At 36.7% G+C, this 24,718-nt stretch overlaps 1 protein-coding gene across 12 annotated transcripts in view; it reads right to left on the reverse strand.

Moving 5' to 3' along the window:
* PKD (serine/threonine-protein kinase D3) overlaps positions 1-24,718 on the reverse strand; it is a 273,053-nt gene that overhangs the window by 190,862 nt on the left and 57,473 nt on the right. For 3 of the 12 annotated variants that reach the window (XM_067119869.1, XM_067119824.1, XM_067119800.1), the window contains exon 1: positions 17,226-17,384. The exons of 4 other annotated variants lie outside the window; for them this stretch is intronic. The gene's annotated coding sequence lies outside the window, so the exon portion shown is untranslated. Of the gene's footprint in view, positions 1-16,991; positions 17,385-24,718 lie in introns of those variants that run through there. 5 more of the 12 variants (XM_067119853.1, XM_067119837.1, XM_067119888.1 and 2 more) reach the window with 5 other exon arrangements.

A 24,718-nucleotide genomic window follows, 5' to 3' on the forward strand; every position in this document is an offset into this window, starting at 1 on the left:
AAAATATGAGCTGGTAAACAGCTAACTTTACTTTCCAAGAATTATTTCAGCTAAAATAAAATAAAAAATAGAGCTTACTATATCATCTTTGTATCAAAGTAGAAAAATTTTAAAGCATATCCCCCCATTTATCCAAATTCTGATTCTTACACACACATCTTAAAAAAGAAAAAATATTTAAGATATACGTAACCAAGAGCTCTAATAAAATCACTAAGCCTCACATTAGGGAATTTACAATATTTGATGTTTTATCAGGAAATGTAAGAAAAAGACATTAATCACATAAAATTTCTGTCTTGTCAAAGTATTCATATTCATCTGTGTAGTGAAACAATTACCACAAAGTATTCAGAAATTAACAGCCTTAAAGTTTGTCAGTAGATACTGTACTACTCATTCCTCAAAACATCCTCTAGTTTTCTGGTGTTAATAGACTTGTTCATAAAATAAAACTTTTGCACACGGTTGCAGCACATGGCTAATACCCAGAGTAACCCAAAATCTAACAGGCACTCTGAGAGTACTGTCTTAGGAATGCTTATCCCCTACCAGCTCCAGATCTACTCCTCTCTACAAACACTGTAATTGATGAATGTTAGATCTCATTACATTTCTTGCACAAATAAATAACTCATAAAATTTTTGCCCAACAAGATTTGTTTGTGAAACACAAATCCTCCAAATGGCAGTTATTTTTAGTATGAAGGTTATGGTCAAAGTTTGGTAAAAGTGAATAGAAAACTGACTGAACCTGGAACCTTAATTTCACATTTTGGCAAATCTTTACGCAAGTCTGACCAAGATCATTTAAGTATGTATCAGTTGTGAAGACAAGTTAAGCACGAAGGACACGCTGGCAAACAGACCAACAAATAAGCAGATAAACAAGATTGACAAACTTTCTTCATGCACATATATGTATGACAGCCTAACTTACTCCAAGTTTGAAGTCCCCTCAACCACATACGAGGAATTTCAATGACAAGGTAAGCATGACAAGCCAAATTGACAGCAACACGAAGAGAGAGCTTCCTTCAAACACATCTGTGCATGATGCTCTACCTTTGGACTAATTTTAATTGAAATCCATTCAACCATGTAGGAGTAGCAGCAATGCCATGGTAAGAATGACAGACAGACAGACAATCTCCTTTTATAAAATCTATACCTGATGGACTACCTATGCATCAAGTTTGACTAAAATCCCTTCAACTGTACAGGATGATTTAGATGTAAAAGACATGCTGATGGACAAATAACCATATCCCTTCACATACACTTAAGCACGACTGCCTACCTGAAATCCCATCCACAATGTTGACTTTTCAGTAACAAGGCAACTTTGACAGACACAATGACTAACAAATACACAATTTCCCTTCATGTAGATCTACATTTGTGCCAAGTTTGACTAGAATCCCTTCAGCTGTCAGGAGGAGTCAAAATGACAAAGGATATGTGGCAGACATACTGGAAGACTAATGAAGAAATTGACAAACTCTATCCTTAATAATCAACATTCCTAAATCATTCCCATTGTTTCATAAACATTTCATCATCAATTCTCAATAAGTCACAAAGAGAACACTATTTCATGACTTTTGTGATGGTTAAAAGATCCATATTAAATGTATTACAAATATACTGTACATACATACACATATATAACTGGATCTTTTAACTAATTCCCATGCTTCAAAGGAGCACTAGCTTACAAGATTTATAAAGTCCTTTAGCAACCTATCTTGGCAACAGACCTTTTTATACTCTACCACAAATGCCAAACTTGCAGCTTAACAACATCAATCAATCAGAAAATTGCTCACTTGCCATATAATGCTAATTTCAAATATTTATTCATGATACCGGCACCAAAAACTAATATAACTAAGCCAAATATTCACAAATTCCATGCAGTGGTTTGCAATATTGTATTTTAAGCAAACAAAAGGCAAATTAACTTTATCCCTTCCAAAACAGAACAAGACCATGAATAAGTTTTCAAAGTAAAAAAAATTAGTCATGCATCATTACTCACCACTGATGCTCATCTGAAAAGCCATATATAGCCATAATTATTGGCTAAAAACAATAACTTTAACTCACAAATGCATTCCCTTTCCATCTGTTTATAAAACTCTTTGATGTCACGAACACACGAAAAAAAAATAAATAAATACCCAATGAGAAAAGTCAGCTTTTTCTCAGCTCAAATATCGGCAGAGTTATTTCATTCAACACAGTTTTCAAGATAACACAGGAAAACTGAATCAAATCTGTAATTTTAACAGGCAATGATAGATTTCTTAGTAAATGTATATCAGAAACAATTTACTGAGTAGAAGAATTTTGAACTTTAAAATTAATGTTTAAAGTTTTTTTAACATAGGTATCAGACAATTAAATCTACTATCCTGATTTCATTGAAGGCAACCCAAGACTATAAATAAGATGATCTACACTAAGTGTCTTGAAAAATTAAAACAAGTCAGACATAAAAGATGTCAACTCATCACATAAGTATCTTCCCTGGGATGGTAAGTACATTCCCAAATTAATGAACAAATACTAAATTTTAAAATATATCTTTTCCTCATATGCAAAATTTGCAATGACTGAAAATTTTCTACAATCATCAGAATATAATATTAAATCGAAATACTTGTAAGTCAAACTTATTTTAATTTTTTCAGTCCAAACATTTTCAGACCCACCAATATATCTTTTCCTCATAGGCAATATTTGTAACGATTGAACATTTTCTACAATCATCAGAATATGATATTAAATCAAAACACTTGTATGTCAAACTTATTTTAATTTTTGTCTAAACATTTTCAGACCCTCTAATATATCGTTTCCTCATACGCAGAATTTGTAACGACTGAAAATTTTCTACAATCATCAGAATATGATATTAAATCGAAACACTTGTCAAGTCAAACTTTTAATTTTTTCAGGCTAAACATTTTCAGACCCACTAATTAGACTATATGTACAATGGAAAAACATCATAACACTGGTGTAACATTTCAGCAATGACAAGAGGTTGAGTCATTATGAGTACAATACAACCCTGAAAAACAGTATACCTATCTTCATGAGAAGATAGTTTACTCATATATGACAGATATAACAAAGTATTCAATAACAACACATGTGAATTACTCTTTGAAACTCACGAGCAATGAAGGTCCCTTGGAGCTGAACAGCGAGTAACAATTAAAAACAATGGGAAGAGTACAGTACAGTGATCAACTGCTCTGAACCCACCTTCAGTTGAACAACTTCTGATGTGTTCAGAAATGGCACGAGTAGTATTCTTATTTAAATCACCTGTGAGGCCAATGACAAATTACGATTGATCTTGCTATCTAATCTGACCCATCTGATCTCCTACAGTTATCACTAATTATCTCTATATTCAATATCACAGCTTCAACTCCTAATGGATGCAGACACTAAAAAGACTGTCTACTGCACAGCCTTAAGGTATTTTGAAAAGGCATTTCTAGAAAGTCATATCAAATAATGGAGAACTAGTCTCCAAGAAATAAAACTCCAGTCTATCAACACAAAACAAAGTTGTTCTTTATCTTAATGATCAACATTTATAAATCAATTCTCCAAATCATTCGAACTGTCAAAGTATAGAAATGTAATTCCTCGTGAAGCAGGCTCTGTCAGTGTGGAACTGAAATGGGCAATTCTACTGTATCAAACTGTACCAGGTTTTGTAGATGTTACTACTAATGGAACTGTGATAATGAACAGAGAACTTAGGCAGTAATGGCTTCCTTCCAATAAAGATGATTACTTCTATGATCGTGAGACTGACTGACTTCTGTTACATCAACACCTTCCAGTTCTATTTGAACGTGTCTTCTCAAGAAAAGGCGAATTACATGTACTCTCTTTTGGTAAAATCAATGGATGTGAACTACAAAAAGCATTCACTGAATTACAGCAAGGGTTTGACTTCTGCACTGGCCGCAAATGAACACATGGATACCTTGTTGAGAATCAAGTCTTAAAATAATTGTTTCTTTTTTATTCAACACTAAACAAGTGTATGAGATCCTAGTTAAAAACCCAAATCTTTACACCAGTGTAACCAGGTCTGGCTAGTTAAGGATATTCAGAAAGTTTTTTACTTTTTTTTTGTAGACAAGACTTATACTGTAGTTCATATTACAGTGTGGTGTCATGGAAAACCAAAACCTCCTCATCTGCTTTAGTCCAATATGAGTCACATTTGATAAGTATGAGGCAGCGGACAATTTTATGAATGTTTATCCTAATGGAAGTAAATGGACTTTTTTATCCATATTCTGAAAGTACTATCATCTTAACATTAAAATAATAGCATCCAGTTCTTTTCAGCTTTGAATATATGCAAAAGAATGGTTTTCTCTTATTTTATAGCTTCAAATATATCTTTATTCACAGTTAATCAGGAAAGCGTTGACTTCTAGAAAGTCGGATACATAGTACAAGCACAGGAGGATGAAAAGGTGATGCATGTTTCAAGTTACTTGCAGCCCCATTTCATAGCATGGTTTCATCATCAGGGCTACAATACTAAATTTCCAGCAATTAAATCAACACAAATGACTCAGTAAAAAAAATTAATACTAGATTATATAAACTATAAGTAAAATTAGAACTAACCTAATGGCTCAAAATATGAAAACAAAGTGACCATAAAATGCACTCAAAGAACATAGAAACACCATAAGGTATAAACAGAAGAGCAGATGACGACTGGCTGTTCAACAATGGAACCAGTTGTTTAATGGTTAAGGACTCAAGAATATGAAGAGAGGTTTCACCAGCAGCTTGCTCTCTGATTTAATTATCATTGTTGGAAATAAAGAATTACGCTGTTTAGAATGTTCCCTATGTTGGAAAACTCCCTTTTACTCAAATTACAGCCTGTTCTATGGATGACTCCACAATGAGATTTGATTCATGCTTCTAGCATTCTTTTGGTGGAACCAATTAACAGTAAGTCCAGAGATTCCACCTCAGGCTAGTATACTTATAAACCATCAGAAAACACAAATGTTTTGATTTTAATTGGTACAGCTTTTAGATTTTAGACTTAATGATGAAGCCATGCCAGGTAAGGGGACATCATCCAAGGTTTGGCTAGGTAGAGGTATGTCTGGTTAGGTTGTATTTCTTCTGAAATGCCTACTACAGTCAAGCGGTACACTGCAACACGTCTAAACACAAACTTGTACCTGCTGATCATCGATAAGCATGTGTAAGAGTGTGACTTCATATGTTTCTGTAATTCAACCCCACAGCATACATTCTTCCCAAGGAGTGGAAAATTCAACCAAAAAAACCCTATAAACATAAGTTTTTTTATTGCTCAAGATAATGGAACCAGTTTACTTCCTATGATTTAGCAAAGCACATTGGGAAAGCGGGATTTCTGGGCGTGCGTGCAAGTTCATGTTTCCATATGTTTCTGTAGTATGACCCCATATTCTACATTCTTTCCTGTGCTTTAAGAGTGCAGACGGGGGTTAAATTCCCACAAATTCGTTGGTTTGTTAGAATATGGCCTTGTTACAGTGACCAATCACCCAGCATTGCCATTATTACCATGAAGCTTGTAAGGGGGTAATATCTTTCTCCCTTTCACCCAAACTCCTGCTTTCCCAATATGGTCCCCTAATTCAAACGTCACTATTTGAAATCCTTAGAAGCTCTTAAATTCTGGAAATGCAGGAGGTGCCATTACCTTATAATGATATAAAAACCCTGCATTTTTGGCATTTTTGGGTTGGAATTTCCACTCATAACCATGACCAATCAGTTTAGAATGATATTTATTTCTCTGTTAACTGACAAAGCATTCGCCATGTCGTCTCCCCAAATTTTCATTATTAGTGGTGCATAACGGAATTTTGACTTGTTCAATGATAGATTAATAGTCATTTATTTAGCTTTCTCTGGTATCTAGCAAACTGGAATTACCTAGAAATTAATTAATGTTAATTAATAATGAAATTGGCAATTGAGACCATATCTGACACTTACTGGGGTTGGCTGAAGGATTTTAATGTATGAGATGTGAAAATTGAAGCAATTACAAGTGAAATAAATTGGACAGCCAAGTGGCAAGATACAAAAAGGAATGAAAGACATATAAAAACAAAATGTAATGCAGCTGAAGGGTCAAAAGGGTACTGTAAAGAATCTTTATTACAGAACTTTCATTTTAAATAGTACCATGAGCCCCATTAGAGCTGCCACATCTTTCTAATTACACTTTTGTCTTCACTATCTATCCAGTCAAAGATAAAGGGAAATTTAAGCAGGTTACTACTTCCGGCACAAAGTACCTTTCTCACATATCACTCATAATGGAAGGCTCATCACATTTGAATGTCAAAAACCAAGAGATAATTTACAATATCCATGAGTATTTCCAGTGTTATGCAAAACTCTGACCATGCAACGCAGCATATTATAACTGCAACTAACATATGCATAAGTACAGTTTACCATATGTGCAAAGAATGTGAAAGCAGTATTAAAAAATCTTAAGTCCCTATTTTCAGGGATAATCAAAAATGGTTACAATTACTGTACTTGTACTGACAAAGTTCCATAAACCATCTGAGAATTCAAAGAGTGAGTCAGCTTGATCCCTGGGATAAGTGCTCAAGTCATTGTCTAAGAATAGATGTTCCTTGCATTAAGGGCTTGTCAGTCTAAAAAAAAAAATGCCCATACATGTTTCAGTTTCATTTATATTTCCTTATGCTAATTAACTTTCCTTACAGTTTCTCAGTTTGTGTAGGCAGTTTGAGAGAGAGAGAGAGAGAGAGAGAGAGAGAGAGAGAGAGAGAGAGAGAGAGAGAGAGAGAGAGAGAGAGAGAGAGAGAGAGAGACTTGCCCTGGTAATAAACCAATTGTTTCCCTTCTTATATCCTTGCCCTGGTAATATGCAGTTGTCTCCCCTTCTCATAGTGAACCCTAAACCAGTTTTCTCCCCTCCTTATAATGAACCCTAAACCAGTTCTCTCACCGCATTATAGTGCCTACGGTGCTGTAACTAGGATTACGGTGCCACAAGCACTATACTGAGGTGAGAAAACCAGTTTAGGGTTCACTAAAAGATGCCAACCCAGAACCGATTTTTTAATGAACATTAGAAAAAACCCCTTAAGTAAGGAAGGCCGTAAGTCAGAGCTGCTGTAACCCAGGGGTTACCTGCAGTAATGATAAAATTGTAAACTAATTTCAAGATGCAGATATCTGGGTAATGAAGGGATTTACAGACAAAACAAAATAAGTAATTTTACCACCTGCCTACCCCATGTGGAGAGAGGAAGAGAGCTCAAAACAATTTATGTTTACGGAAAAGCGGCAATGTCACTTATGGGCTCCATGCTTTTATTCAAATGGGTATGAACAAAGCTACTATTCACATTAAGACATGTAAAGCACACTGTAGGTGGTAACTCCCTATAGGGAATCAAGTGCCAAATAGCAAATGTAATGAGTGTAACACCGCATGTCAGCAAAATATTTGTTTGGTCTGAAATTAGTTCTTAACATTCAGGAGGAGGGCAAAGCAGAAAAACAATATTAGGGCCATGGTGACTCAGATGGTTTCACCTGGACTTCACAATGTGGTGGTCCAGAACTAACTCAAAGATTTCATTCTGAATTCACTTGATGGACTTCACAATCAAAACTTAACTTTACTGACCCTATGAGCTAAAGAAGTGTGATATGGAGTTGACCATTTGAGCTACAGAAGTGTGATATGGACAAGCCATAGATTTACCTTCTGATCCACTAGCAGCCACTGCCTGGTTCTGTCAATTCTAGCTTGGGGGGAGAAGGGGGGGTTGGGGTGACACTTATCATGTGTGCATACGTTCAGCCCTCTAGGCATTGCATGCCAGTGCAATAGTGTCCCTTGCCTTTGCCACTGAAGAGTGACCTTTTAACCTTTAGTTGGGAAGCATATTGGTAATGCCGCTTTCTCTGTTTCTCAAAAAGTTGGTATCTAGTGGAAATGTTTTAGAATGCTTTGGAATGAAACTAGTATATCTGTTTTAACTTTTCTTCTTCATTTGGAGTACTGTTCTGAAGTGTGGTCTTCAAGTGCTGACTCTCAACTCAAACTCTTGGATAGTTACGTCATCAGTCAAGTTTATTTTACCAAATCTTAATGCTGACTTGTACCATAGACGTAAAGTGGGTTCATGATGTTTAGTGCATAAAATATGCTACAACAACAAATATCTCCTGCACTCTTCTTTAACAGATTTATCAATGTTTGGTCTAAAGATCTAGCACTGGAACTGTTAGGTTATTCGCTACCACAACTATTCTTTACCTGACCTAGCTGTTTTTGCTCGCAAAACTAGGCAGGCTGCTGCAGCAAACAGTGTCACTTTCTAGCATAAGGCTGCTCAGTTTGCTAGGAGCTGTATCTTTGCTACAACTACAATGTGGCATAGTTTGCCTAGTGCATCTGTGAAATCTTCTGATCTCAAAATATTTAAGCATGGAGCAAATTCACTCCAGCTCTCTGCTGTCATCTCCGGAATTTCAGGTGTATTGGTTTTATTTTCTAATCTCTTATAACTGTATTTATTTATCACTTTTTCCTATAACCTGTCTCTAAATGCACGACGATTTCCCTTTGGAGCCCTCTTGGGTTTATAGTCTGTTGACCTGATCCATTAGAGTTTTCAGCTGAAGATTTACAGAAAAAAAGAAATTACCCCTGATCTTCTCCCCTGTTATTGTTTGACTGAATAAACTACAAACTGCAATATGAATCAACTGTTATGCAAGGGTCGAAAGTAAGATGGAAGAAAGAGATTATGAAAGGAGGTACAGTAAAAGGAATGAAAGCGGTTGTAGCTAGGGGCTGAAGGCACGCTGCAAAGAACCTTAAGTAATGCCTACAGTGCGCCACATGAAGTGCACTGACGGCACTGCCCCCCTGGATAAACAAGGGACTACCGTTGTGTAACAAATATTAACAAATCGATCTCATGAGATGATGTGGATGAAAATCTTTGATCACCAACAAAAATCAAGGTAAACATTCTTGGTGATACAGTTCAAAGACTGTTTCAAATGATATGAATGATAAGCGGAACATGATTTAGTATGAGATCCTTATAAATTCAAAATTATTTTGTTTGAAATCCTTGGACATCAGTAATAATCTTTATGTCAAGAACCATTGGCATTTGTAGCACTGTTATCCATTACTGTCTGGTTACTGTAAGGGAACAATAAAAGAGCTCACCTGTCCCACATCTTTTTTGGACACTAGCAGTGCAACACATGATTGCTTCCAAGTACAATGCAACAGCAATCCACCTCCTGGTGATAGTGGAAAATACATTTTCAGATCAGACTTCTTGTCTTACATCCAGCTGTAGTTCTGTCTTGAAGCTTTAAAATTTAAGGTCTTAGGTAGTATGAAAGGAAGGATATAGTCCTTCTACTACAGCTAAGTTCTAGCCTCTGGCCTTTCAAGGTTGCAATCAAGGACAAGGAAAGCATATAACACCCTCTTCTTAATCTCAAAATTTTGAAAGATACAATCCTCCACCGGCTGCATATATACGTGGGACCTGCATACATTACTATGCAAACTAAAAAGCCTGATTACTCTTCTCTTGGAAACCTGATGCCTCCCAGAAGTTCCTTTTCATTGAAAATCACAACTAGCAGTGTAGGATTAAACCTTCTACTAATGGCTTTCTGATGATCTTCCTCACTATGTTTCTTGTGTAGTACAGTATCAACCAGTCCTTCTATGATGACTTATCTCACTTTTTCTTATTCTTACCCTCTTCCAAGGAGCAAGATCTCTTGCAAGTACTTAATACTGTATACTTAATTTGCACCCATTCAAAGCTTGACATGTAACTGTTAAGTAAATAAAAAAAGGTGTAACATACCTTCCTTCCACAGATTTCCTCCACAACTGAAATAAAACAAGGTCTTCCTATCCTTTAGCTAACCAATCCTAGTTTTTCAGAGGTCAAGGCAATTGGTTGCTTCTGTCCCCTGAATGATGGTCCCTACAAAAAAAAAAAAAAAAAAAAAGTAACAACAGACATCAGACATTTGCTTGATGGCTGATTGAATGATTCCATGTCAATGATTGGTGCCTGACTGAATGGTTCTGTGTCAACGTTCATTGCCAAACTGAATGCTTCCATATCGCTGATTGGTGCTTGACTGAATGAAAATCAGCACAAGGGTCCCAGTTAAATGGTGCTTCTATAGCAAATCTGTGTATCCAGGTCCCAGATGGCTGGTGACATTGAATGCTTCCATATGATTATGATGCATCATAGTAGACATGACAATCTTACTTCTCCTATCACTATCCATGAACACATAAAGATTCATTTGTGACAACTGTTTCAAGTACAAATCCATGGGTGTGACCATGTCTGATCAAACTCAAGTTCTTGAACCAAGAACTTGACAGAAACTTGATTGTGCTTAGGCTACTTAGTGCTGGCAAATTGGTAAGGGCTGAGAAGAGTTCATCCTTATAGTCTGTTTACACTGAGGTCCAGAATGACCGATTTCTTCCAGTCCAGTCATGGCTGACAAAGCCCAAAGTTGATCTGAAAGGCTGATCTAACCTTGAGATTATGGTTGTGATACATGCTCATCCAAATCTGGGACCATGCTCTCTGATGCTACCCTTGGCAAAACAGAACTCCAAGCAATGTGTAAAGTTACGTAGAGAAAACTTGTTTCCTCCCCAGTATTACTGTCAAATGTGTAATGACTTGGCCCTCAAAATAAAAAGATGCAAGGGAACTACCAAGAAGATAAAGTCAGTGATGTATCTGGGAAAGTCTGAGGAGCACAGGCTAAATTTCTCTGGACTTCTCAGAAACAGATTTTGCTCTGCAAAACACATTAAACCCAGACTTCTACAAATGCATGCAAGTTATGAGCAAATCCTTCTATAAAGAATACAGTTTGATAGCAATAGCAATTGTGATCAGCCCAGGCACCCAGAAGGTAATGTAAAAAAAAAAAATGTTAAGGAAATACTACAAAACACTTGCAATAGGCAAGTAACACAACACAATATAATCAAAAGAGAAACGATAACTGTCAGATGAGTGACTGCAACATATAACTAATAAAGTGATGTCAAAATTAAAAGATGAACAAAAAGAGAAGAATACAGTACCTAAAACATGAACATAAAGAAGAATACAGTCCGTGTTACTGCTAAATACTGAGAAGTATCACATACAAGATTACTAATCAAATATAGTAAAGGACATTAACAATAAAGTTTATAAATGAGAAACATTAAAACATATTAACAAAAGCACCAACACAGCCTATACAAACAAAATTCCTAAGCATTAATAGTGTAATATAAATTGTAAATTCCAAAGGATTAGCAAGTAGTACTATGCCATAATCAACTTCAACACAAAATGAAGCATAGCATCAAGTTAAACCAAAAGAAGATTCATGCATACATTTTTTCAATGACAATGGACATGGAAGGACATGTTCATATGAATACTGTTGTGTGTAACCAAATGACTGTTGCTGGAGTGGATAACCATCTGTTGTTGAGTCTGTGAGTAAAATGTAGACACTGATGGATCTCTGACTATTTAAGTGGTATTTCCATTGCAACACAAACCATCTTCAAGTTTTCTCAAGAATTAACACTCTGTGGAAGGCTCAGTGTGCCCTGAGATCTGGGCAGATTTCTAATGAGAAGTCTAAAAAGGTCAAAGGATATATAGCAACCTTAGGACATAGACTCAAAATTTTCATCCAATTTGGCTTAAATGCTACAAACATAAATATTGTAACTGTACAAATAAAGGGAAACCTATAAGAAAGAACTGCCTAACTTTAAAATTTTGCACAATACAAATATAAATAGGCATTGTAAGCTAGAACCCCATCAGACAGCAAGTAGCACAGTTGTAGTTCTGTCCTGAAAGGACAGTGTATAGTTCTTCCATTAAGTAATATTCTTTGTCAAAGAATGTAAAGTACGATGTGGACATTTAAAAAGAATGTAATTATCAAGCAAAGTGGTTCAAGGCAAACTGCGACAAGCTTTGGAGCATGGTAATTCCACCTATCTCTGATTCAGTTACCAAATCACCGCCAGAAAGCTGGATGACTTTAATACCATCCAGGAACCTGCTATTCCTCCAGATCCATGATTAACACTGTCTACCATTTAATTACCCAATACTTAATATAGTATACACAAATTAACTACTCTACAGGGTATTTAAAATCATGACAACTGTTTACCGAAGATTATGATGATGATGTCAACATCATACCTGCATGATAATGTACTTAAAAACAGCTTTCCTTTAGAAGATGGGTACCAACTACTGAATTGATTTTTGCAATTAGCCTAACAACAATATACTAAAATATGACAAATCAAAAAATTTTTTTGTGTATTTTTCCCTAGGTGTATATACCACTGCTTTTATGTAGGGATATCCTTTCAACTCATGCTGAAGGATAAGCGTACACAAAATGTGATGACTTATCTTTCAGTAGGAACAAGTAGTGATTACACTGCACAATCAATAGTAATGAATATTCACATTAAAAAATTTGTAAAACGTACTTGAAATATTACAAAACATGAAAACAATATCAAAAACAAAACAAACATCCAGGTTTTGGATCTGTTACAATCATCACTTCAATAATATAAGTTCATTCATAATTATGACTCACTAATTATCACTAAAACAAAGCAATATTCTAAAGCGGTGCATTTACTGCATAGTAAACCCTTGCTAACCATGATTTAAGAGCTAGAGTTGCACTTAGGCTATATTTAGGAACTAGACAATACATGGTATTCCAGTCTGTAAAAGGATTTAGTTTATGTAATAACCATTTCAAGAATGGCAAGTAAAAATAAGCCACTTCAAGGACCAAGTGAATACTTTAAAAAAAGTCAAGTGTTTAACAGTGAACAGGAGGATTACCATTGCAGTTGTTTTTTAATGCAAATAGGTGTGCACAATGCTTATCAATTCACTTTTGCATATACAAAAAAATACTGATTTACTAGAAACAGCATTGCAAATGCATTAGCCTAAATGTGAGTATATGCATGATAGGTTACATGTGAATATAGGCTAGTAAAAGAATACAAGTGTGCATGGCAAATGACATAAAAAAAAAAAAACTAAGAATGTTGGTATTCAAGGTGATGTTACTAACACCCTTTCTATTCTCTGTACTACTAGTTTTTATTGCCTGACATATAATTTCTTGTTTCTTGAACATGTACGCCTCACAATATATATACTGTACTGTGGTATCAACTATTATACTCTCCCTTCCATGAGTGACTAGTCACTCAACCATACCTATACATAGTAGATTTCTTACATAAAAAATAAAGAAAATAAACTGGCTTTAACAATGAAGAGCATTTTCTGAGGTGAAAATGAAATATGAAATAGTACATATACAGCAAGCCCCCCAACACTGCAGGTGTGCAAAATTTTCATATCTACTTCCTGTTCCCTCCAAAACTCAAGATTACTGATATCTGTTTCAGCACTTAGATTAGCAACTATTAAAACAAAAAGACTAAAACATAAACTGCACATTTTAAATGAAGTTGGATAATGAGAGAACTCCTGCAGATATCATGACATCAACACTCAAGACTTCCTAGTACAGTAGAGTAAATAATTTCTACATTTTTGCTGGTCTCAATATTTCTGCTGATAATCATAGACTTTTATTACCTACGGATAACAAATAAGACTTCCTTTTATGGAATGAATTTTGACACAAGTACAGTTTTCACACTAAGAATTTCCTTGAGAAATATTGTATAGCATTCATCTATTTGCTATATACTGCTCACTGGTACCTGTCCTATCCTTTGGATATCTTAACAGTTTTGTCAGACTACCTACATAGCAAAGGTAATTACCACAATTGTCTGATGACCAATTTTTCCTGCAGCATTCAGCACATAACTACATTATTCTGATAATTTTATAATTTTATGCAAATGAAAAAAATCTAACCTGATACATCAAATATCTGCTCTACCTGAAAAATAGTCTATTCACATACATAATAACCCATACAGACCTTGGTCAAAGGAAAAATACTGGCTTTCAAGATTTGACAGGCTGTGACTATGTTTTAGTGCAACATCCATTCTGGTCAATACTTGTATACAATTGCATTTTTATATCATTAAAACTTGGTAAATATTCCATCAATTATTCAATGAAACCGGTTACTGAACAAAAGGCAATGAGATGCAAAAAATTTGGTTTTGGTCTAGTCTGCACTGTTTTGCTAAAACAATTTTGGCTCTAAAGCCAAGCACTGAGACACTTTTGGCCATTAGCCTAGGCACTTCAGACAGTGAAAAGAGGGAGCTGGAGTGGTTGGACAGTAAAATAAGAGAGATCCAGTGAATAATGGAGACAAAAAAAGATCTCAAGGTAGAACTTTGAGAAAACTCTTAATTTAAATAACAGTTAGAGAGGTTACACAGAAATGTTAAAGAAAGACAGCAGGAATGGGAGTAATGGAAAAGGTTAAACATAAGGTGAAGCAATGATCTGAAAGGATGTTGCAAATGCCCTTTGGTAATGCACACAATGCAACATGTGAGGTACTGTGACAGCACTAGCTACCTACAAGTTCTAAAGTGTATGTAAGGAGATGGACAAATTATCCCATATAGCCTAGTACTGTTACTGTTCACAGTGTAAGGTAACACATGTTTGTCTGAATGGATTTAACTGGCAAATTAGCATACAAAAGTCCAGTCCTAATATACAACCTAAGTCCCACAAAATGTTAAACAAGCAAGTTAAATCAAACCACAATGCCCATCATCTAACTCCTATCAGCCTACAGTATGATATACTCCAGTAACCCTGCACTATTCTAATTTCGTTTTTCATAAAGGCAGTCTTGAAGTGAAAATCTATGATAAGGTTTGAGAAATTAATAAACATGGGAGGCATTGTTACACAGCACCCATGTCTTTTCCATCACTTATTGAAGCAAAAGAAACATGACGATACTTTGCTGTAACCTTAATCAAACAACACTCAGAATACAGTACAGTATATAAATTGCAAGTGAGGTACAAGTGCTAAAAATGGTTCAAAATACCTCAGGTTTGAGAAAAGGTATAACTTTCGAATTAGAATAAAAAAATAAAATACAAATACTTTCACATAAAGTGTACTTGGATGATCATGTTAACACACACTTGACACGCTATCATTCATCGTGGTTAATCATGTATCAATGCTGAAATCCCTACAACTTCCCCCCTTTTGTATATAGGTTTAGAAAGTGTCTCTAATGATATACAAAGATAGCCTAAGCCATTAAATAAAATAATAAAATTATAGTCTTTTGGACTTGAGGAATAATTTTTAGCATATCTGGTAATAGTTCAAGAAAAGACAAATTCATCATTATGGTGATCCTATTATCACAAATAAAAGCTTCCAGGTACATAAATGGGAATTGTAAAGCATCAACCCAAGTGCAATAAGCGCCAAGACTACACAAGCAATAAAACCATAAACCCAAAAATGTTTTCTCAAATGCTAAAATCTATGACTAAAGAACTCTAATTTTATGCAATTTTCAATTTCATAGCTGATTCTGGTTCTAGATTACACTTCATATTTTTACAAAAAACTAGAGCAAAATCAAACAAATAACACTTTGGCAAGAAAATCACCTCTTGTGACCTCCTGGCACCAAAAAATTCTCAAGCTTCATATGACATGAGAACGCTTTTGTAGCTCCCAAATAAAATGGACCTGAACATCACTGCTAGCCTATACAACACAAGGAGCTAAGTTTGTTTCTGCATCTTTATTTTTCCTGAGTTGATATGAAGTTGGTGGAACATGGCAGGAACTTTGAAAACAACATGGGCTATATCTTATGAAATAACTGAATTAATTTCAGACTTCCATTTCTACCACACACACAAAGAATGGTATGAATACTGTACTTGGTATTTATTCATATCACCTCATAAAACACTATAATACATCCTCAAACCATGACGGAATGGCTGGATGATGCTCATGAAAGTTAGCACACCTGCACTCATTGTCAAGAGATCTTTGTTTCCAAATTCCAAATGGTACTTTAACATACATCTTTTTACTAAGTTTAAGGGGATCCCAGTGGGTGAGAACAGGGTTTTTGCCTATTTGACTTTTAATGTCAAGTTGATATCTGCGGTTAAAGTCTACCTAATTCCTAAAGCAACAGCCAGAAATTTAGTCTTAGCAACTCCAACTGTTGCCCCCTTGGTGATGCTCACCACATCCCCCATTTCCTGTCTAGCCCTCTGATTGTTAGGGGCCGTATCTTTGACTATGATAATAATTCACAATTAGGTCACGAATAATAATAGTAGGCTATCAAACATACATTCTTTCTTGATGGAAAATTAATTGAAAATAAACTGAATTTGTGTTGCAGTAAGATAGCAAGGGCACTTACCTAGCCTAACCCAACCTAGACAGAGGTGTTGTCAAGATACTATACAGCTTAGTTTATATCCACATGAATTTCCACCTGGTTCTACCCTCAATTCCTTCTGTACTCAATGAAAAACTATTAATTATATGCTACACTTACATCAATCTGAGTTATGCTGTAGATTAGGCGGGCTAACCTCCAATGCAGACAAGAAGTCAACTAGTTAGGCTACAAGTATTATTAGCCTATCGCATTTGCAAACTATTCCTTGTGCTGAAAACACGAACAAAATCAAGCCTGCCTCAAATGCTGACCTTAAAACCCAAACTCGGAATAAGCAACCCTAAGCTACTACCCTGTAGGCAATTCCAGCACCAACGACCCCATCAGACACCACCACCACCACCATGACCCAACTGAAGTGTTCTTGACTTCATTCTCTCACCTACCAATGAACCGGTAGTTAAATGACGTAGTATGTGCCTATGATTACTAGATGTTAGGTTGGGGAGGAGAATCGTTTAGACATGACGAGACAGGGAAGGTGTGTCTTCTCCCGAGACTTCGAAATCTGTGTCACACGAAAGAGTTTCCCAAAAGAGAAATTCTGGGACGACTAAAAACCACAAAAACAATTCATGACTTTAAACTAATCGCTTCCTCCTGAAGGGAACAGGTATTACCTTGGGCGCGGAGAGTTGGTACGCGGGCTTCCGAATGCTCAGTAATTAGGTACCTCACGATAAACACTTATTCATAAATGCATTTTCACGGCAGCTACATCTACAACCACGTCCGTCATCACAACACCTACTGACTGACACTGCTGCCAAAAGTCATAAGCTTTCGCACTTGCGTAGTGTGAAGAAATGAGCGTAAACAAAAGAGCATCGATCGCCCCCCAATCCTCTTCCAGAGGCCGCACTGGCGCACGACGTGTCATGCGAAAGAGATTCAATCCTTTGCAGACAGTTGATTTTTGCTGAAGGATATGACGATTAGTTATGTTATTTTGACATGCACGATAAATAAACGAAAAGCTGTAGTGACCTTAAACTACTTACGGTAGATAACTGTGCAATCCGGTGTATGTGATCTTGTCAGCTGATAGGTCATTTTAGACTGGGATAAAGCGGATCAAAATGGAATGTATCGCAAATGCGACGTGTGCATTTACAACATGGTGTTTATAATTGTTATGAGATTTCTTTTCAGTGTGAATCATTTCACCATCTCACCGTTCCATTTCGCAATGAATTTCTAAGGTACGGCCATGTTAAAGAGAGCCCCTGGCACTGCCTGACACCTTCTGAGTTCTGAGTTGCTATTGGGCAACGAAGAATAAAGCCAGTTTTGCCATGAATTGCAATGCAATTCATTTAAATCTATACACAAAATGGCATTGCATATGCTAACAGTTGAATTTCGAAAATTATTTATCGACAAAATAACGCGCTTTAAACGAGATAATAACAGTTTAATAGATTATTACTTCTCGTAAAATTCCTACAGGACAGCGGTGGCATGTAGATTTGCAATTCCTCGTCTGGTTCCATTCTTCTAATGAATCTGCGATTGTTCCCTTCAAAATTAAAGCTGCCGGTCTCAATTTCCTTATTAAGGGTCAAATGTCACAATAGATGGCGTAAGTTTAACAAAGGCAACTAGCCAATGTAGTGACAATGTTGCCCTATAACTAGCTACCTTTCGTAGAATGTACAGTTTTCGCTTTAAAGCAAATGGAGCTCTTCGTTGTAACTTGTCCGTTGAAATAGTTTTGGGAATAAATAAATAAGGTGTTCTGGTAAAATCTTGTCAAGGCCTAAATCAGACTGCCTCCAATAACCTAGATGCGCTCTTTGAATGCCACATGGTCTTGTCTTTCGAGCAGCTCCTCCGCATTCACAGGGGTCCTAACAGTCCTTGTAAAGAGTGCAAACTGCGAAGAAGATTCTCTTTCCACTGTAAGCACATAATAAATACTGCTTTTAATGTGACAGATCAAAATAAACCCACATCTACCATTTTGTAGCCAATGAGTAATTGTTTCTATTTTCAGGCAGACCAATGACACTGGCGAGGTAAACAAAATGAATCGCAAGCTCGAAAGAAAAAGAAGAGGGAAGCAAATAGAGTAGGGTCGAATGACAGTAGGAAACCACCAACCTGTTTTAAGATGGAATGCTAAATGAATAAGGGAAACGAGAATTCAAGAGAACATTCCATTGGTTGCCCGTTGAAGGAAGGAAACAGTCCCTGAAACGGAATAACTGGAAGGTTCTTCCTTACTACTGTCCAACCTCTGTAGCTAATACTTCAAAGGGCAACCGTGGGGTTTTCTTCTAGTTGCGCCTTTAGCTTTGAAAGTGCTCCACTGCTTGGCTGTAACTTATAGCTTAAATTTCAAGGAGTTCACAAAGCGAAACAACTGGGAACGAAGGCCTCAACAGAAGGATCATTTTACTGGTTGGTTGCTAAGGCCAGATGCCTACACTAGGCCTCTTTATTTCTTTTAAAATCTTACCGCACTTACGAGACACCTTTAGGCAAGGACCCAGGCTGGCATAAGCCAACCAACCAGAGTAAATAGGAAACTGGCGTAATAAATTCTTTTCAACAAAATAGTCGCTGAAATAATACCCGCCAAAAGAGATACGGAGTATAAGGTACAGACAAAAGAGGTTTTAAAAAAGGCGTTGCAGAAGAGTTGTCCACTAAATAGTGGTTTTGAATTTGACTAAAGGCGAAATAGTTAAAAAAAATGTGTCTCGCGGCACTGAACTTTCCTAAATTACTTCATTTTTATCTGAACATGCTGTTAAAGGAGGAAAAGAACAGTTCGTGAGAGAGAGCAAGGAAAGAAAATGTCGGGTAGAACACGTGTGCAGGGTTAAATCATCAATAAAGGTATCTACTGAAAAATATACACAGAGGCTCAATGGTAATTGATTAACTGGGATTATAGGGCATCAACTACTACGTCACTGACGCTGAAAGGTCAGTGGTAAAGAGGAGAAAGAGTAAGGGAGGGGCCAGGGCCTCCGAAAACACCACTTGAAATTGGGAAGAGAGTAGAAGTTCCGCCATCATCATCAACAACAATAGCGGGTTGTTTAAAAAAAAATTTTGAAGTTCACAGAGAATAATAGCGAAGTCATGAGCAGAACTTTGGAAGGGGAAGCCTTTTCCGTGAATGTTTATTGCCTTAGAAAGAGTGACAAGTAAAAAAAGTCACTGTCTAATATTGAAGAAGAGGCACAAGGAAGGGAAAAGGCTCCTCAGAAAATCTCATTTTCCAGAAGCCACACTTTTTTTTTTTTCCTAAGGAAGTGGTGTCAGATAGATGAGCTAGGTCAAGTTTCACATGCATACTGTAGCGCTGGTGAACATTCAAGCTATAAGATGGTAGTCTGAAAAGTTGAAGTGGTCTTCATTCTTCGGAACAATTCAAAACTGTGAATGGTTTAAGCGGACGGGAAGCTGCAGGTTAACGAATCAGACAAACATTACGCCACAAAATGTGGAATGCGTCATGGTTGTATGCTGTGTTTAGTCTTCCAGGAAGACCTTAGAAGAACGACCTTAGGGGAGAGCATAGGAAGAGAGAGAGAGAGCGAGAGTGAGTTGCAGTAGGATGGATTAGATATGAAACCAAAGGATGAACTGGATGACAAATCATTGTCGCTGTGGCATTTTCACTAGAAGAACAAGCTACAAACCCATCATGATGGAAGAGAGAATCGAGGTACAGTTTTTAAGAGCTGTTTTAAAATATATATTTTAAAATATATGAGTTATATATTTTACTGATATATGTTTTAAAATATATATTAAATAACTGATATATATATATATATATATATATATATATATATATATATATATATATATATATATATATATATATATATATATTAAAATATATATTAAACTAATATGATATATATCTTAAATATATATCAGTTATTTAATAAGGCACAAAACCAGGATATCTGATTTTCTCTTCATATGGGGAAGCATTCCTCGAAAGGGCAAACACGTACAGAGACTCAGTGGAAATAAACGAAGCATAGATGCTGACAAGAGAAGCCTGGAATGACTGATGTTCCCACTCGAGGCGTGGAGCGCCTAAGATCAGGATCTGATCAACAAGACAATCACCAAGGGCCGATGGACAGAGCGGGTCATCCACTTCGGTCACCAAGCGACGCAATACGGGTTCTGGGTATAACAGCGACCATTCGTACATGGAAAATAACATTTGTAATCGCTCAAAGTCCTACAGGTGCCGAATGAACGCGAGTGGTGACGAAGTCGGGGAAGACAATTACGGAACACATCCATATCCCGCGAAAAGAAGCTGACTTCTTCTTGTTAATAAAAAAATGGGCATTTAAAAGCTGAAAAATCAATGGATGTTATGTTTATTGGTAAACTTTTTTTTCTTAGGAATAAAATGTACTCCAACTTTAGTGGAGATTAAGTGCATAAAACAAAGCACCCTTGCACGATGCATTAAACTAGACAATGCCTCATATATTATTAATCGAGACTTGAAGGACCATGAAAGACAGGTAGCAACGCTGCAAATTGGAAACTGCCGTTTCAGCCTGCATGAATGCCGCAGTATAGCAATCATCTCAGCCACCATGAAACTAAGCTCAATGAAGTCTGAAATTGACTATAAAGAATAACCGTGGAAATGCTTTTTCAAATACCAGTACTTGATGCACAGTTTCCGACTCGCAACAGGTAAGAAACCGTAACATGCAAATAAAGTGAAGGACAGGAACATCTGCATTAATTTTAGGGCGCTCATCTCCTGGTGGGGAAGAATGTGTGGGCTGATTCATATCAGGGCGAGGAAGACGGAAAGATTCTAACCGACCCTTCATCTTCAGGTCAACTGTCTTTTATTTCTGATGCTTTCACTCCAAAGTATGAAGTCAGGAATATTGAGACAAGCAAAAATGAAAGCGAGAATATTTATTAAAGGAAATAAACCCCTCGCATTTATAAACTGTAGGCTTCTTCATAATAAAAAATGTTACGGAAGTATCAATAAATCGTTAAAATATATATATAATACTCTGGCTAAAGAGATATTTTATGTGATAAAGTCAAGAGCATTATTACTCAAAGAGACATTTAAAAATGGCGGGGTTTATAATCCAAACAGACTCGTCTCTCTCTCTTTAAAGGGACGGTGAGCCATGGTTTAGTTTCACAGGATTGAAAACAAGCTCTGGCTGATAACACATGTTTCGGCCAAAGAATTCTACAGCGGAAAACAGTTTGATAGGTTTATTTTGCAGCCCGAAAAGGCGCTTGTAACAATACTGAATGAAACACTAGAGGGGGGGAAATCGTCGTATTACATTCCATGTAAAAGGTCTTTGTTAACGAATACAAACGCTATGAAAATTTAACGTTAAATTTAAGGCGATGATCTGATTACTGAATTGGATGCGTTCCTGTAAGGAATAACATTATCATTAATTCTTTTCACCACATTTGAAGCTGATTAAAACCGCGAGTATACAAATATTCTTCCATGCTTTTTAAAATCTTAAGGCAATCGACCTAAAGTAAAGTACAAAGATCGGAGGAGAAAATTTCAGAAAAAAAATCTGCCTTAAGTAAAATAATGGAAAACGACACGACTGAAATACTGATGTTTGTTATTGAAAGCGCCATAAACAAACGATCTCTTGCACAAAGATCTAAAAACGAAAAACGCCGGATTACATTTAATCAATATACAATCAATCTAAAGCCATGGCGAACAACAACAAAGAGGATTTATTTTTAAACATTCCCTGTGATAGGATAGACGCATACTGAAGCAGCCTCGTAACAATAGGAGCAAAAGGAAAAGAAAAAAAAAAATCGCTGAGCGAAATTAGATTCTGCAATGCAGTGGTGCGTTCTGCGCGTGAAATTGACGACTAAATTCTGAAATCAGGTGTACGTTCTGTGCAGCATTATTGTCGGCTCCATTCTCAAGCTTATGGCGCAAACATAACGCGTATAAGAATACCAGTTGTTATGAACAAACCGACCAAGTTCAGTTTTGCAAAGGTATCTTTCTCTGAAAGACGTAAAATCCTCACAGGCTTGTCAAACTTTCTCTCTCTCTCTCTCTCTCTCTCTTGCTTGCGTCAGTGAAATTTTATTGTGCAACACTGCTTCACTGCCACCTTTCTCTGCCTAAAGAATCATGAATTTGGCTATTCTGTTTAATATAAATACATGACCCGGTTTTTTTTAAAGCAATATTTCGAACTTGGTCAACGGTTCCCCAACACTACGAGATAATGTGTCTTCCTCTAAAAAGTATTTCCATCCTTTCTCGCTGACTGATTTCTTAATGGCTCCGGTCGTCGCAATTCTTCAGGTTGATCGCGGCGTACGAGGTTCGTTAAATCGGGATTAATTGACCATTGCATGGTCAGGCGGGGCAACAGCTAAGGTCGCCATGAACGAGGCCTCAGCATATCGGAAATTGCATTGAATTTTATCCACTGAACACCTAAACGTCACGAAGCAATTGAAACATTGCCATTGTTTTAATGAGGAACCAGTAGTTTCAGCTGGGACGACTCTATTCTCTCGGTCGTTGATAGACATTCATTCAATGTCTGCCAAATTGCTTTTGTCTAGCCTTTTCGGTACCGTTCCTGTTCGTCTCCAGCCATCGAATACCGAGTTTTAATTACGTTCTGTGAGACGCAACTGAGGTGGATTTTCAAATGGACTTGCATACTTCATAATTGTTTAAATCTTGGTCAGTACCAAGATTTTTCTGTAAGGTCTGTCTAAACCAATGTATAATTACAGCTGTTTGTATTTTTTCTTTCCAAATGTATAATTAATATAATAGTCCTGTATTTTTTAGCATTAATATCATTCTAAATAAGCTTGCACAATCGTAGAAATTTCCAAAAACTCTGTCTGAAATCATCTCTAAAGAATAATATTGTAAATGTTTATTTTTCTAAAACTTGTTTCTTGTACTCCTCGGAAAGTTCATGGTGGCAATGGTGCAATGCATATAGCGGAGATACCTTGCTCACAGGCAAAATATCACGAGTTCTTTCGTGTACCCTAGACATTTTAGGGCCTTATTCATTCAGCTGAAATACTAAAGAGCAGCAGCCTCTGCTACAAGAATGATTCCAGGCTTCACGTACTGCCTGTTATATAGAGGTTATTTTTTGTTCATAAGAAGAAATGGATAATATTTCCTGTCCAGTCGAATGAATGACTAATGTGAGATTTTTCTGCGGTGCAGAAAACAATGGGTACTGTTACCCAAAATGAGCTCTGTATCTCAAGATATATGCATTCACACACTCCACTCTAGAAGTTCTAGAAGTGACGAATAGTTCAGGAAGTACCGAAGAGAGCAGAGAATTCCATAGTCCGAAGGTGAGTGGTATGAAAGCTTACATTCAGTTGAATGTGGGCGCCTTCCGAGCGCATACTGTTGAAAACATAAATAACCGATGCCGACAGTCGTTACGATGATTTATTTCAATACATATCTGTGAAGTGTGATCAATACCAATGAAAACCAAATGACTGGGGGAAAAGTATCCAGGACTGCAGTCTCTGGAGAAAGGGTCGGAGAGGTCTGTGGCGCTGGACGAGATGGGGATCGGGGGAGGGGGGGGAGGGGAGAGAGGTACCAGGAGAAGGGGTGTGTTGGATGTAATAACTTGAGCACACACTATGAGCAGTAACGCACAATGGAGCCGTTCATTCATTCATTCAGATCCTAAGTCAGCCAAAGGGTTTCGGTGAATGTGAATGACCAGGTGTTTCAAGACGCTTGGGAAATCCCCTTCAGCGTCGCTATGTGAAGGTTAGCTGACAGACCCACGTTACTTACTCTTAGACAGAATTTTGGTTTTCGAGCTTCCTTTGTTATTATTAATTATAACAAGACAAGTAAGATGAGTGATATGGGTGACATGGGTAAGCTTAGCTTCATAGCATGTCTTTTATAGCACGGGGGTCTGGTTAATGGTGAATTCTAACCGCCCCCTCTTTTTGGCTATAAACAGTGGGATTGATGTATGTACATAGGATTCTCAAGCATTTTAGTTTCTTTCAGCAATCCATTCCAGTTTTTTTTATTTAAAATCTAAAAGTTCTTTTGGAAGAGATCTCG

The sequence above is a fragment of the Macrobrachium rosenbergii genome, chromosome 2 (assembly GCF_040412425.1).
Source record: "Macrobrachium rosenbergii isolate ZJJX-2024 chromosome 2, ASM4041242v1, whole genome shotgun sequence".
Classification (NCBI taxonomy): domain Eukaryota; kingdom Metazoa; phylum Arthropoda; class Malacostraca; order Decapoda; family Palaemonidae; genus Macrobrachium; species Macrobrachium rosenbergii.